At 36.7% G+C, this 13325-nt stretch overlaps 1 non-coding gene across 1 annotated transcript; it reads right to left on the reverse strand.

Moving 5' to 3' along the window:
- Positions 1 to 358: 358 nt before the first annotated feature.
- On the reverse strand, positions 359 to 466 carry LOC131230055 (small nucleolar RNA R71). The gene has a single exon (XR_009163783.1). It is a non-coding gene; the product is annotated as a small nucleolar RNA R71 (small nucleolar RNA).
- Between the last annotated feature and the right edge of the window lie 12859 nt (positions 467 to 13325).

The raw sequence follows: 13325 nt of genomic DNA on the forward strand, positions 1-13325 counted from the left end.
GCATAATGCACCCTTTCCTCATACTATATGAGATTATTTACAACCGGTGGGGGTGAGTACACCTCGTGCATGATATTTCCATTAAATACAGGAACTGTGGATATTAAACCAGGGGTAATTCAACTCCTCCATAAGTTTCAAGGACTAGAATCTGAAAGTCTATACTTGTATAAGAAAGAGTTCGATGAGATAATATCTACATTACACTTCCCAAACGTGTCTGAGGACATAGTTAGACTGAAATTATTTTCTTTCTCTTTGAAAGAAAAGGCTAAGTCATGGTTACATTCCTTAAGACCACATGGGCTAAGATGACAAGCGAGTTCCTTAAAATTTTCTTTACTTATCATAAAACAAATACCTAAAGGAAAGCAATCATGAATTTTGCGCAAAAAGAGGATGAGACCTTCTTCCAATGTTAGGAGCGATTTAAGGATCTCATAAATTCATGTCCACAACATGGCTACAAAACATGACGTATAACAAGCTTTGTCTATGAGAGATTGACCTCACCCATGTGCTAATTTGTGGAGATGATGTGTAATAGGGAATTCATGGATAAGGAAGTCGATGATGCGTGGGATTATTTTGATAAACTTGCTGAAAACGTGCAATCATGAGGCACCTCTTAAAGAACTACCACTTCTAAGCCTACTCAATCAAAGGAAATGGGATGAATTTATGTTTTAAAAGAGGAAGATGATATAAATGCAAGAATGGTCAAACTCACAAGAAAAGTCGAGGCCATGGAACTTAAGAAGGTAGAACCCGAAACGGCTGCGAAAGTTGTTTATGGTATTTGTGCTTGTAACATACATACAATTGAGAATTGCCCAACAATTCCTACTTTTTAAGAGATATTGAATGAGTAATCAAATGCTGTAAATAATTACTAAAGACCTTTCAGAGGACCCACCTCAAATACATACAACTTCACCTGGAGGAACCACCCAAATTTTAGTTGGAGGAATGGATAAATGGGTAACCCACAAGAGGCCCTTACACAATTCTTAAATCAAAAGAAGCCTCAAGAGGATACGGTTCAAAAGTTCATGCAAAACCAAGAGCTATTCAACCAAAATATTATGCAAGCATTCCAAGATCTCAAAACAACAATGGGAATATTTGCATCATTAATTCAAAATATTGAGTTACACTTAGCAAATGGGGAGAAATGGATGCTTCCAATCCAACCCCTCCCCAATCTGAAACCGCAATATGAAATAAGTGACCCAAGCTCTTTAAATTAGATGGAGCAAGCTAAGTCTATCACCACTCTTAGGAGTGAAAAGATTCTTGACGAAAACATTCCGGTGAGGGATGAAAGACCTAAGGATCCAGAAGAAATTGAGAATGATAGACCTAATAATGCTCCACATCTATTAGAACTGGAACCTCAAAGTAAGCTGATTGCGTCATTCCCTTAACAGTTGATTGCACCAAAACCTCTCTCGAACTTCAGGATATTCTAGAGGTGCTTAAGCAAGTGAAGGTCAATATTCCTCTACTAAATGTCATTAAACAAATACCTTCATATGCCAAAATTTTGAAAGATCTATGCACTACCAAAAGACAGCAAAATATACAAAAGAAAATCTTTTTGACAGAAAAAGTGAGTGTCATCCTCAAGCAAGATATGCCATAAAAATACAAAGATCCTAGTAGCCCAACCATCACTTATGTAATTGGGAACCACCGGATTGAGCATGCACTTCTTGACTTGGGGGCAAATGTTAACTTGATCCCTAATCGATTTACGAACAATTGGGTTTAGGAGAATTGAAACTCACCCGGACTACATTACAACTTGTCGATCGCTCAGTTCAAATACCGAGAGGGATGATTAAGGATGTGTTGGTCCAAGTTGATAAATTCTACTATCCAGTAGATTTTATTGTCCTGGATAATCAACCCATCATAGATATGAGTACTCAAATACCCATCATTCTTCGTCGCTCATTCCTTATGACATCAAATGCTATCATTAATTGTAGGAATGGAATTATGAATTTATCTTTTAGTAATATGATATTGGAGCTCAACACTTATTCAATATAAACAAACAGTCAAAGGATGATGACGATACCCATGACATTAATATGATCGATTCTTTCATAGAAGATAAAGCACTTTTGACTCTATACTTAACACTCTAGAGGCATGCTTGGCCCACTCTCCTAATTTAAATGATAACATGATTAGGGAGATGGATGCCTTGCTTGATGATACGCCGGAACTTGAAGTTAACCAGTGGAGGCCACAATTTAAGAAATTACCCCAAACCGATGTAGTGCCTTAACCGTTTAGCCTTAAAGCACCAAAGCTTGACCTAAAACATTTGCCCGCTGATCTTAAATATCTCTACTTAGGTCAAGATGAGACATACCCGGTGGTGATTTCTTCCCACCTACAGAAAGAACATAAGAGTATGCTTATTTCTACTCCCATTGAGCATAAAGGAGCCCTTGGATGGTCAATTGCGAACCTCAAGAGAATTGATCCTTTGATTTATGCCCACTACATTCATCTTGAAGATAATGCAAAAACCTCCCCAATAACCACAACATCGACTCAATCCAAATATGAAAGAAGTGGTTAAGGTTGAGATACTTAAGGTATTGGATGTGGGTATAATATACCCCGTATCCGACAGTCAATAGGTGAGTCCAACTCAGGTGGTTCCTAAGAAGTTCGGAATCACCATCGTAGCCAATAACGACAATGAACTCGTACCAACTAGAGTTACTACTAGTTGGAGAATATGCATTGACTACAGAAAATTGAATACTATCATAAGGAATGATCACTTTCATTTACCTTTTATTGATCAAATTTTAGAAAGGCTATCTGGTCATTCTTACTATTACTTCCTTAACGGCTATTCGGGCTACAACCAGATTGAGATTGCCCTTGAAGATCAAGAAAAGACAACATTCACATGTCCATTTGGCACCTTTGCTTACAAAAGGATGCCATTCAGACTGTGTAATGCCCCTGCCACTTTTCAGTGATGCATGTTAAGTATTTTTTTAACATGGTGGGGCAATATTTAGAGGTCTTCATGGATGACTTCTCTATCTTTGGTCCATCCCTTAGCGAGTGTTTGGAAAATCTTAAATGTGTGCTGAAGCAATGCGAGGAAAAGAATTTGGTTCTGAATTAAGAGAAATGCCATTTCATGGTTCCCAAGAAAATTTTACTTGGACACATAATTTTGTCTATGGGAATTGAAGTAAATAAGATAAAAATTAATCTTATCTCTAGCCTACCTCCACCCAAGAGCATATATGATGTGCGATCCTTCCTAGGACACGCCAGATTCTATAGACGATTCATAAAGGACTTTAATCATCTCTCTCCTCCTTTATGCAAGCTACTTTAAAAGGATGTACCATATGAGTGGACTAAACAATGACAAGAAGCTTTCAATAAGCTCAAGGGCATGTTAACTACCACACCTATCATGCGGCCACTCGATTGGAGCATCTCTTTTAAGATTATGTGTGATGCATCTGACTATGCTATTGGGGCGGTGTTAGGTCAGAGAAAAGAAAAGAAGCCCTACATTATTCACTATACAAGTAGAACTCTAAATTTTGCCCAAGTGAACTACTCTACTACGGAGAAGGAACTCATAGTCGTAGTGTTCACTTTGGACAAATTTAGGTCCTACCTGATTGGATCTAAGATCATCATCTACACGGACCATGCATCGTTAAAGTATCTTCTTTCTAAGATGGATGTCAAGCCCCACCTGATAAGATGGATCCTCTTACTCCAAGAATTTGATATTGAAATATAAGATAAAAAAGGAGTAGAAAACGTAGTGGCTGACCACCTTTCTCGACTTGACCTCCCCAATTCCCTTGAGCAGACATTCATAATATGATATGTTACTTAACGAACAATTACTTAAACTCTCCCAACTACCTTGGTTTGCTAACATTGCAAATTATCTTGTTATAGGTTTCACGCCAACATATTGGACTACGTAAGATAAGAAAAAATTCTTCGCCAAGGTACGTAAGTTTTTCTGGGATGATTCTTATTTATTTAAATATTACTCATACCAAATTCTAAGGAGATGTGTGCTAGACAATGAACATCAGAGTGCCATCTCCTTTTGTCATTCTTAGGCCTGTGGTGGTCACTTTTCTTCTAAAAAGACTACAGCTAAAATTCTACAGTGCGGCTTTTACTGGCCCATGATGTTCAGAGATACTCATGAGTTTTACAAAGCTTGTGAGCATTGTCAGAAATTGAGAGGGTTGTCTCATCGAAATATGATGCCTCTGAACCCCATTCTTATCATTGAAGCATTCGATTACTAGGGCATCAATTTTATGGGACCATTCCCCCGATCCTTTGGGAATATTTACATTTTGTTAGCAGTAGACTCTATCACTATGTGGGTCGAAGCGATCCCGTGTTGGAATAATGATCATAAAACTATCATTTGCTTCTTAAAAGAAAATATCATTTCCCGGTTTTGAATGCCTCGAGCCATCATTAGTGATGGAGGTTCACATTTTTATAATAGGTCATTGAAAACTTAATGAAGAAATATGGCTTCCCTCATAAAGTGAGCAGTCTATACCACCCGTAGACAAGCAGGCAAGCCAAGATTTCTAATAGAGAAATTAAACAAATTCAGAAAAAAATGGTTAACCATGACTATAAGGATCGGTCAATTCTTATGGGCTTACCGTACGCTTTTAAGACCCTCATTGGAATGTCTCCCTTTAGACTCATTTATGGGAAAGCTTGCCACCTACCTGTGGAGCTGGAGCATAGAGCCTACTAGGCTATCAAAAATTTAAACTTTAATTTGGACAACGTTGGCTCGCTGTGCAAACTTCAATTGAATGAACTCAAAGAAATACGAAATGACACTTACGCGAACTCGAGAATTTACCAAGACAGGATGAAGGTATTCCATGACAAGAACATCCTTTGGAAATCATTCATAACTGGTCAAAAAGTCCTTATGTACAATTATCGATTACATCTTTTTTTGAGTAAATTTCGAGCTCGTTGAACTAGGCCCTTCAATGTTACTAATGTCTATCCTCATGGGGTTATCGAGATAAAGAATTTGACGAATGATAATGTTTTCAAAGTGAATGGACATCGTCTCAAGCCATTTGTTGAGAAGTTTGATTCAGAAGACATGTCCATGCCTCTGACTGATCCTGTATGCCAGGATTGACCTCCTAGTTTGACAAAGGTGTAGTTAGGTTTATTTCTTTCATAGGATTTCGGATTAGGATAGTTTGATTTCAGTTTTTTTAATCTTCATCCTAACCCATTTACATGTTAAGATCTTTGAAAAGGCTTTAATTCTCCTTCTTCAGGTATTATCTTCTCGTTTCTTTTCATTGTCTCATGTGCATTACATGCTCATATCTTTTACATTAAAGACAATGTAGGTTTTAAGTTGAGGTTGTAGATTAGGTAAACTAATTAGCGTTTCCTTAGTTTTGAGCAAAAATTGTGAAAATTTTCAATTTTTCAAGCTAAAACCATGTTTGGAAAATGATAGTTTGTAGAACCATGCATAAGACCTATTATGACCAACAATACGTCAAATATCTTGCGGGCAGTAGTGAGAAGCCAGTAATCCTAAAAAGCCCACAAAGGCCATCACATGCTTAGACCCATGCGAGCAGCGGAGTGTTCCTATACGACCAACCACGCATGAGACCAACGCCGTCTGTACAGCTTTTGACAGCGCCACGGGGGAAGGTGAGAGAAAATGCCCTCCCGTGAATGGGTTAGACCATGAGGCAAAGAAAAAGCGGGCTACAGAGCACTCTTTGGCTTGTCCATAGATAAGTCAACCATGCATAAGACCCTCCAAATTCCTTGCTTGATTTCAGTAGAAACCTATGGGGACGGGCCTCTAAACGAGTTACCCCCTCATTGATGGACTGGCAGTTTTCGATTTGGTACCCCTAAGGCAGCCTGGTGAGCCCCGTGAACTCTAAAGAGTTACTACGGCCAACCCTGTGCGTAAAACCTACCGAGTTCACCACCCCGGTAGCTTCACTGGGCCCCTCTGATGGATCGAGTCATGTCCAGTCAAAGTATGTCCAGTCAAAAGTATATTAACTCCACTACTCAAGAGCTTAAACTGTGTAGCATCAAAATTCTGTAGATACACATGATCATTTATTTTACTTAAGATATGCTCAAATATGAAATTGCCTAATATGATAAAATAAATCATGAAAATCTCAAACATTGATTAAACAACATACAGATATGCATTTCTTTGGAATCAGGTTCAAATTATGATGATAGCAAGTTTGTTTAAAATATTTGCTACTTTCTATTCTAAAGTCAAATCCTTCAAGATCGATTACAAGTCCTCAATTATAATATGTTTATCCTTTTGAAAAGAGCGATGTCATTTCTCATGTTTCCCTGATGATGAAAGAAGATTATCTCGTAAAACTTGCAGGGGCAGAGGAAAATGAAATCGTGAAGAAGCATCATTTTCTTCTGGACAATCTGAGAATTCAGATGCATTCTTTGAATTGTTTAAAGGAATACCAAATATTATCCATCCTATAAGGGTATTAGCAGCCTTCACTTCATAAACAATATCTTCTGAAGAAATCTTTATGCAAAGCTGGCCTGAAAAGGGGGCATGATTTGTTTCTTCAAAGCAACATATGCCTTGATCTTTTCAATAATTTCTTATACATGGCGGAAGAATCCATTTGGCATAATTTACTGGATAATAATTGTGCACTAAGTGATACTGATGAGCCCACCAACGTATCCAACAATAAAAAAGCATGAACTGGATAATTATAACCATGAATTATAAGCGTGATCAAGTATGAACATTCAAAAGTTGCCTCCATATCAAGGCACAGTTATATGGTCCAATGTCATAACTTCTCATTGACTTTGTGACGATATCGTGAGTCTCCGACACAATCTGATCAAATCCAAATTGATGAGCAAAACTGTTTGGATAATATGGTTCGCGCCAAAATGTGCTACTTTCCCTCAATGGAAGAGTACTGGACTTAATAGAAACAATGAATGAATGTTTACCTGAAGAGATAGAATCATCATCGACAACTTCTATATCCTCCGAATAGCTAGTAAATGAAAATTGATAGAAGTCGATAGAATCACTATTCTCTATTTTTCTAGTGACCGAACCATTCGATTCTTCAATCATTTTCCTCAGTTAATAATGTTGAAGTGGAAGCCGATGAGGATTTGAATAGGCTCTTTCAAAATTAGCAAATGTCAAAGGAAAATACACTCTTGACCAGCCTATGAAGAAATGCCAAGGAGCATAAACTGGAAAAGACTTGGCGGATGAACCTCTAGAGCCAAAAATGACACATCAAAAGCACGAAATAAGGAACAAAGAATTGGAGGAGCTAATAAATATTTCTGACCATCTACCATTGCACCCGTGACCACGAAGAAAACCAACCTGATGATTTCTATTTGTTTCGAGTTTAGAAATATCACTAAGCTCAGCCAATAAGCTAAGAAAGCAGCTAATTCGTAGGAAGAACTATATTCGGCGGTGTTCTTAATATTCTTGTGAATAATCTTAAGGTCTTGATGATTCTGGCCTACAAGGTTGTTAAGATAAAGATATGGTTATTAAAATAAGATGATATGAATGTATATAAGATGAAGACTTTGAAAAATAGAGTAGAAAGAGGAAAGTATACCGTAAATTTTGGGGGAAATGAGCAAACTAGTCAAGGGAATTAATTCCTTCGAGCTGTGGAAAATTAGCCATTTCTTCAAGAGTGGTCTTTGAAATCTCAGATTTATTATCTCCTATAGAAATGAGAGCAAATTCTTCATTCAAATGAATATATGCATCAAAGATATTGCCCATGATAGGAAGACCTGCCATGTAAAGAAGATCCCTCAAGGTGATACTGATTTCACCTGAAGGAAGGTGAAATGTATTAGTAATTGGGGACCAATGGTTGAGAAAGCCTCTAAAGATAGTTATATCTCCACTAAAATGTTCTGAAAAGGCCAATCTACTCCAAGATATTAGCATATTTTTGAGCACTGGCTCGAGCCCAAGCGTTATAGAAATCACGAGGAGATAAGAGACCCATCGCCAAGAATCTTTCTATATTTCATGCTGACCTTTTAGTAAAGAAGTGTTGTTGAGTCATGTAAGGCCCGTATCCTAGACCGTACCATTCTATAGGCTTCCGCAGTCTTCCTGGTCGAATTCTGGTAACCCGTGACTGTCAGACATATTTCCAACTTTATTGAGGAAGATAAGATGAAAGGATTTCTTGAAGAAAATGAAGAAAAGTCTCGAAAATCTAAGGGTTAGAAAGAAGTTTCACACTTAGAAATTTTTTAATGAAAACTAGTTGCGCGAGTGCACACAATGAAAGATGGTTGCATGGGAGCGTGCAGAGGAGATGATCTTCGCACAGACAGAAATGCATTGCGCGGGTGTGCGCAAAAGAAATTTGTTGCGCGGAAAAATGAAAGAGAAGCGACGATTTGACAAAAATGAGAAAGTGAAAAGAAATAGGCCGAGTCCAGTATTTATAGGAGGGTTGGACCCGACAGATGTTGGACGTGACCCGATTGAGTGTTGTGCGGGTCTGCGCAACGACATTCAAATATAAAGAAAAGTTTGATCCTATTTCTTTATTCTGAAGAAGGAGAACAAATAAAGGATCAAGGGGTCATCTATTAAGATATAAAAATAATCATTAAAGAAAAATTAGAAGAAAGATTAAGAATGAAAGAAAGAAGAATGACTGTTTAATTGTGTTGCGCGCACCTGCATAAAGAACATTGGTTGTGCGGGCCTGCATAATGCTAATAATGGTTGTGCGGACTCGCACAACACTAGTAAGATCATAAAAGTTTGGATGGCTGAGATGTTAAGATAAGTGGACCCTACGACACAAAGATTGAGGGTTCGCATGTATGGAGGCTTATAAGTACCCCACTCCCCCTCTCATTTGCACACAACGACGACGAAGAAGATCAAAGATTTAGAGAAAAGAAGATGAAGACTCTGAAGATATTTCAAAGAAGAAGGAAAGTGGGTTCTTACCCATGGCGCTAGACCGTGCAACAACATGTTGTTACGCGTGGGTTATTACAAAGAGTTTGAACTCTGCTGAATTATTAGAATGTTTAAGTGTTTCTTCGATTCAGACTCATGTTTTGGATGAACTAAAGAAAAAGATACAGGATATTCACATCCGTACAATACTTCTCTTGCCGAGATGACCAAATCGCAAGCCAAAATGTTGCCAGATTTAATATTTGAATCTATTTTATATACTTTATCTTAAAATCAAGGGATAAGAGGATGTAAATGAATTCAAAATTAATAAACGTATTGTGATGATCATTCTCTTTATTCTTTTCTATTATAATTGAATGAGATAATCCCCAAATCAAATACTTTTGTTTCTTGTCGAAACAAGGCATTTGATTACTCATTTAATAAATCTTAAAAAGTAGGGATTATGGGACAATCCTGCATCGCATGTATGTCGCTAACACAAATACTACAAACAACTTCCACAAGTTCCCTTGGTTTGATAGCTTCCACCTTCTTAAGTTTCATGGCCTCGACTTTTCTTGTGAGATTGGCCACCCTTACGCTCATGTTATCTTCTTCTTTTAAGGCATACATTCCTCCCCTTTCCTTTGATTGAGTAGGCTTAGAAATGGTGGGTCTTGGGCAGGTGTCCCATGATTGCTCATTTTCTGCCAATATATCAAGGTAATTTCATGCATCATCGACCTCCTTATTCACGAATTCATCGTTACACATCATCTTTACAAATTGCCGCATTGGCAAAGTTAATCCATTATAGAAAAAGCTTATTGTCTAGAAAATTTCATAGTCACGGTGTGGACAGGAATTCGTGAGATCTTTGAACCTTTTCAGCATTAGAAGAAGGTCTCTTCCTCTTTCTGGGTGAAGTTCATGATTGTTTTCCTTAAAGTGTTAGTTTTATGAAACGGGAAAAACTTTTTAAGAAATTCTCGGGTCATCTCGGCCCATGTGCCGATAAATCGTGGCTTTAAGGAGTGCATCTACGTCTTAGCCTTCTCCTTCAGTGAAAGGGGAATAATTTGAGTCGTACTGTGTCCTCAGACACGTTTGAAAAGTGTAATGTGGCGGCTATCTCATCAAACTCTTTGATGTGCAAGTATGGATTTTCAAAGTCTAGTCCATGGAATTTATGAAGGAGTTGTATCACTCCAGGTTTAACATCCACGTTTCCTACATTAAGTGGAAACAGCATGCAAGAAGGTGTACTCACTCCTGCCGGTTGTAAATAATCTCACAAACTACGAGGCAGGAGAGCATTATGCACCTTATTCTCATCTTGAACCTCCTCAACTAGAAGTTGAGGTTGATTTGCAGTCATTACTTCAATTAATTAAGAGGATCTCAAGTGGTGTCTAATCCTATGATGGATAGGCAACCCTTCGACTAATCGTCCTTCACTCAAGAGACATTGAGTGTTGTCACGAACCCACTTGGGCATGAAACACATAGCTCTAAAGTACTAAACAACTAAAAACCTAGAAGAAAGAAAACTAAAGTAAATAAGAAATCTGCAAAAGAAAGAGAGAATTAGAAAGAGGTTACCGGATTGGAGTTGCTATGCTATGATCCTAAAAAACAGAAAACAAAGTTAGTTTCTAAAAACAATTTCAGAAAAAATCCTAACCTAAAAATAAAAATAAAAAAATTTTAAAAAAAAAGAAGCAAAAAATTTAACCTTAATCTTAACCTAATTCTAATACTAATTAATCTCAGAAAAAAGTGATTGTAGTCCCGGGCAATGGCACCAGAACTTGTTCACAACCCCAAGTGTAGGGTCGCGATGTAGTAATAACTTAGTGAGACTGAGGTCGAATCCACAAGTACTAAACTTGTACGTAATCTAATAATAACTAGAACTAGAACTATTAAAAGATCTAAATTGAATTCTGGAATAGTTGAGAGGAATTGTAAATAAAGTATCAATAATCAAAAGGAAACTAGAGTGCCAAGGATCCGCTTGTAGCTATCAGGATGTTACCTTACTTGATTCAACAAACACAACTGGAATCAAAGTCCTATCCTATCCAATTGGAAGATAAAGCAATTAAATCAAATCTCTGAACTTTCATTGATCTAATCCTTAATGAAGAGTATTATGATGATTGAAAGAGAATTCATGCATCCACCATGCCCAGGAGACGATGGTGAATCACAAGTTTTACCAATCTCACATTTTGAAAACAAGAAAAGAAGATATTTTAAGCTATCAAAGCATCTATTGTAATTTGAGTCACAATAAATCATAAAAAACTGAAAATATTCCTTAAATTCAAACTAGAAATCAATGACGTACAATATAAACAGGAATCAAAGCAAAGGAAGCATTAAAATAAACTACAACTTCACCTCTTAGCCCTAGCTAAGAGATTAGCTAGTCATAACTAACTTAAAAACAAAAGAAAAGTAAAAGATATACTAGAATCAATGAAGAAATCGAAGTAGAAGAACATTGTTAGCACCCCGCCTAACCCTTCTCTCCCTTTCCAAGCCCTTGAAGATGCTTTGAAGCATCATAGGGAATCCTATTTATTATTGTGGAACTCCAACTTTCGCACCGAATTGGAAAAACCTAGAAACTGCCTCAAATTTATGCACTCTACATAGTTCCCAAAATAGACTTTCAAAACTTTCATTTTTTAGACTCGGAGTTTCAAAATATGTTTTTTCAGGACAATTTTCAGAAATATGTTTTTTTAGGATAATCAAGATTCCATTTCTTTTTCTTCACTTCAAATCTTTGATTCTGTTCATTCCTCACTTGGTTTCCTTAGATCTTTGGCATGTGAATTCTTCATTAATGACTTCCAAATCTTCATTTAGTAATCTTTTGAGCATAAATCTTCCTTTTGGCATCAATTTCCCCTTAAGCTCTCAAAATCACCTCACACATGAAAACATACATAATTAGATCGATTAAGCACTATCATGTTTATAAAACCAAGATATAAATAGGGAAAAATATGCAATATTTCACACTCAACATAGTGCCTCGTCTTTCCACATGAATGACATAATGAGTTGACCCATTTTTTTCTAATTAAAGTAGTTGATTCAATCAACACAGGTGGTGAAGAGGAGTTAGATTCATTTGTTTCATATCCTAGACCTCTCATGTTTTTTAAGTTCCTACCCAGGCCTAGAAGTCTTTCTCACTTTTCATTACTTTGAGTGAATTTATGACTTAGTTCTGCTGTATTACTAGATTTTTTTTACTTCTAGTTTAAGACTTTTGTTTTCCTTTTTCAGTTTCTCAACTTTTGATTCTAGAAGATCAATTTTTTTAATTAGTTTTTCAATAGTAATACAATTATTAGTAGTTTCTTCTTCACACTTGATTCTTTCAAGGTTATACTCATCTTCCTTTTTATGGATCTTAAGAATGACTGTAGTGGTGGAGCTTGTTCACAACCCCCAAGTGCAAGGTCATGATCTAGTAATAACTCGGTGAGACCGAGGTCAAATCCTCAGGGACTAAATTTGTACGTATTCTGAAAGTAACTAGAAGTAGAACTAGAATCAGAAACTAATATAAATTATGGAATAAAAGAAGTAATTTTGAATGAGTATCAATCAATCAAAAGAAAACTAGAGCATCAAGGATCCACTTATAGCTATCAAGATGCTACCTTACTTGATTCAAGAAGCCTAATTGGAATTAGAGTCCTATCCTATCCAATTGGAAAATCAAATCTCTGAACTTCTCATGGATCTAGTCTACACATGAAGAAGTATTGTGATGATTGGAAGGGAATTCATGCATCCACCATGCCCAGGAGACAATGGTGAATCACGAGTTTTACCAATCTCACAATCTTAAAATTGGAAAAGAAGAGATTCAAAGCTATCACAACATCTATTGTAATTTGAGTCACTATAAATCATAGAAAACTGAAAATATTCTTTAAATTCAAATTAAAAATCAATGACATTCAACATAAACAAGAATCAAAGCAAATGAAGCATCAAAATAAACTATAGCTTCACCTCTTAGCCCTAGCTAAGAGCTTAGCTAGTCATAGTTAACTCAAAAATAAAAGAAAAAGTACAAGATATACTAGATAATCATCCCAACACGCTACAAGATTCGCCTCTTAGCACTAGCTAAGAGGTTTAGTTAACCATAGACATAATTAAAAGTAAAACCCTTAAAGAAAGCATTAAAAATAAATTAGGAAAGAAAAAGAACTCTTGGGAGGCTACTCTACCCTTTGGCTCTGCTCCTTGA

This window comes from Magnolia sinica, chromosome 16 (assembly GCF_029962835.1).
Source record: "Magnolia sinica isolate HGM2019 chromosome 16, MsV1, whole genome shotgun sequence".
NCBI lineage: Eukaryota > Viridiplantae > Streptophyta > Magnoliopsida > Magnoliales > Magnoliaceae > Magnolia > Magnolia sinica.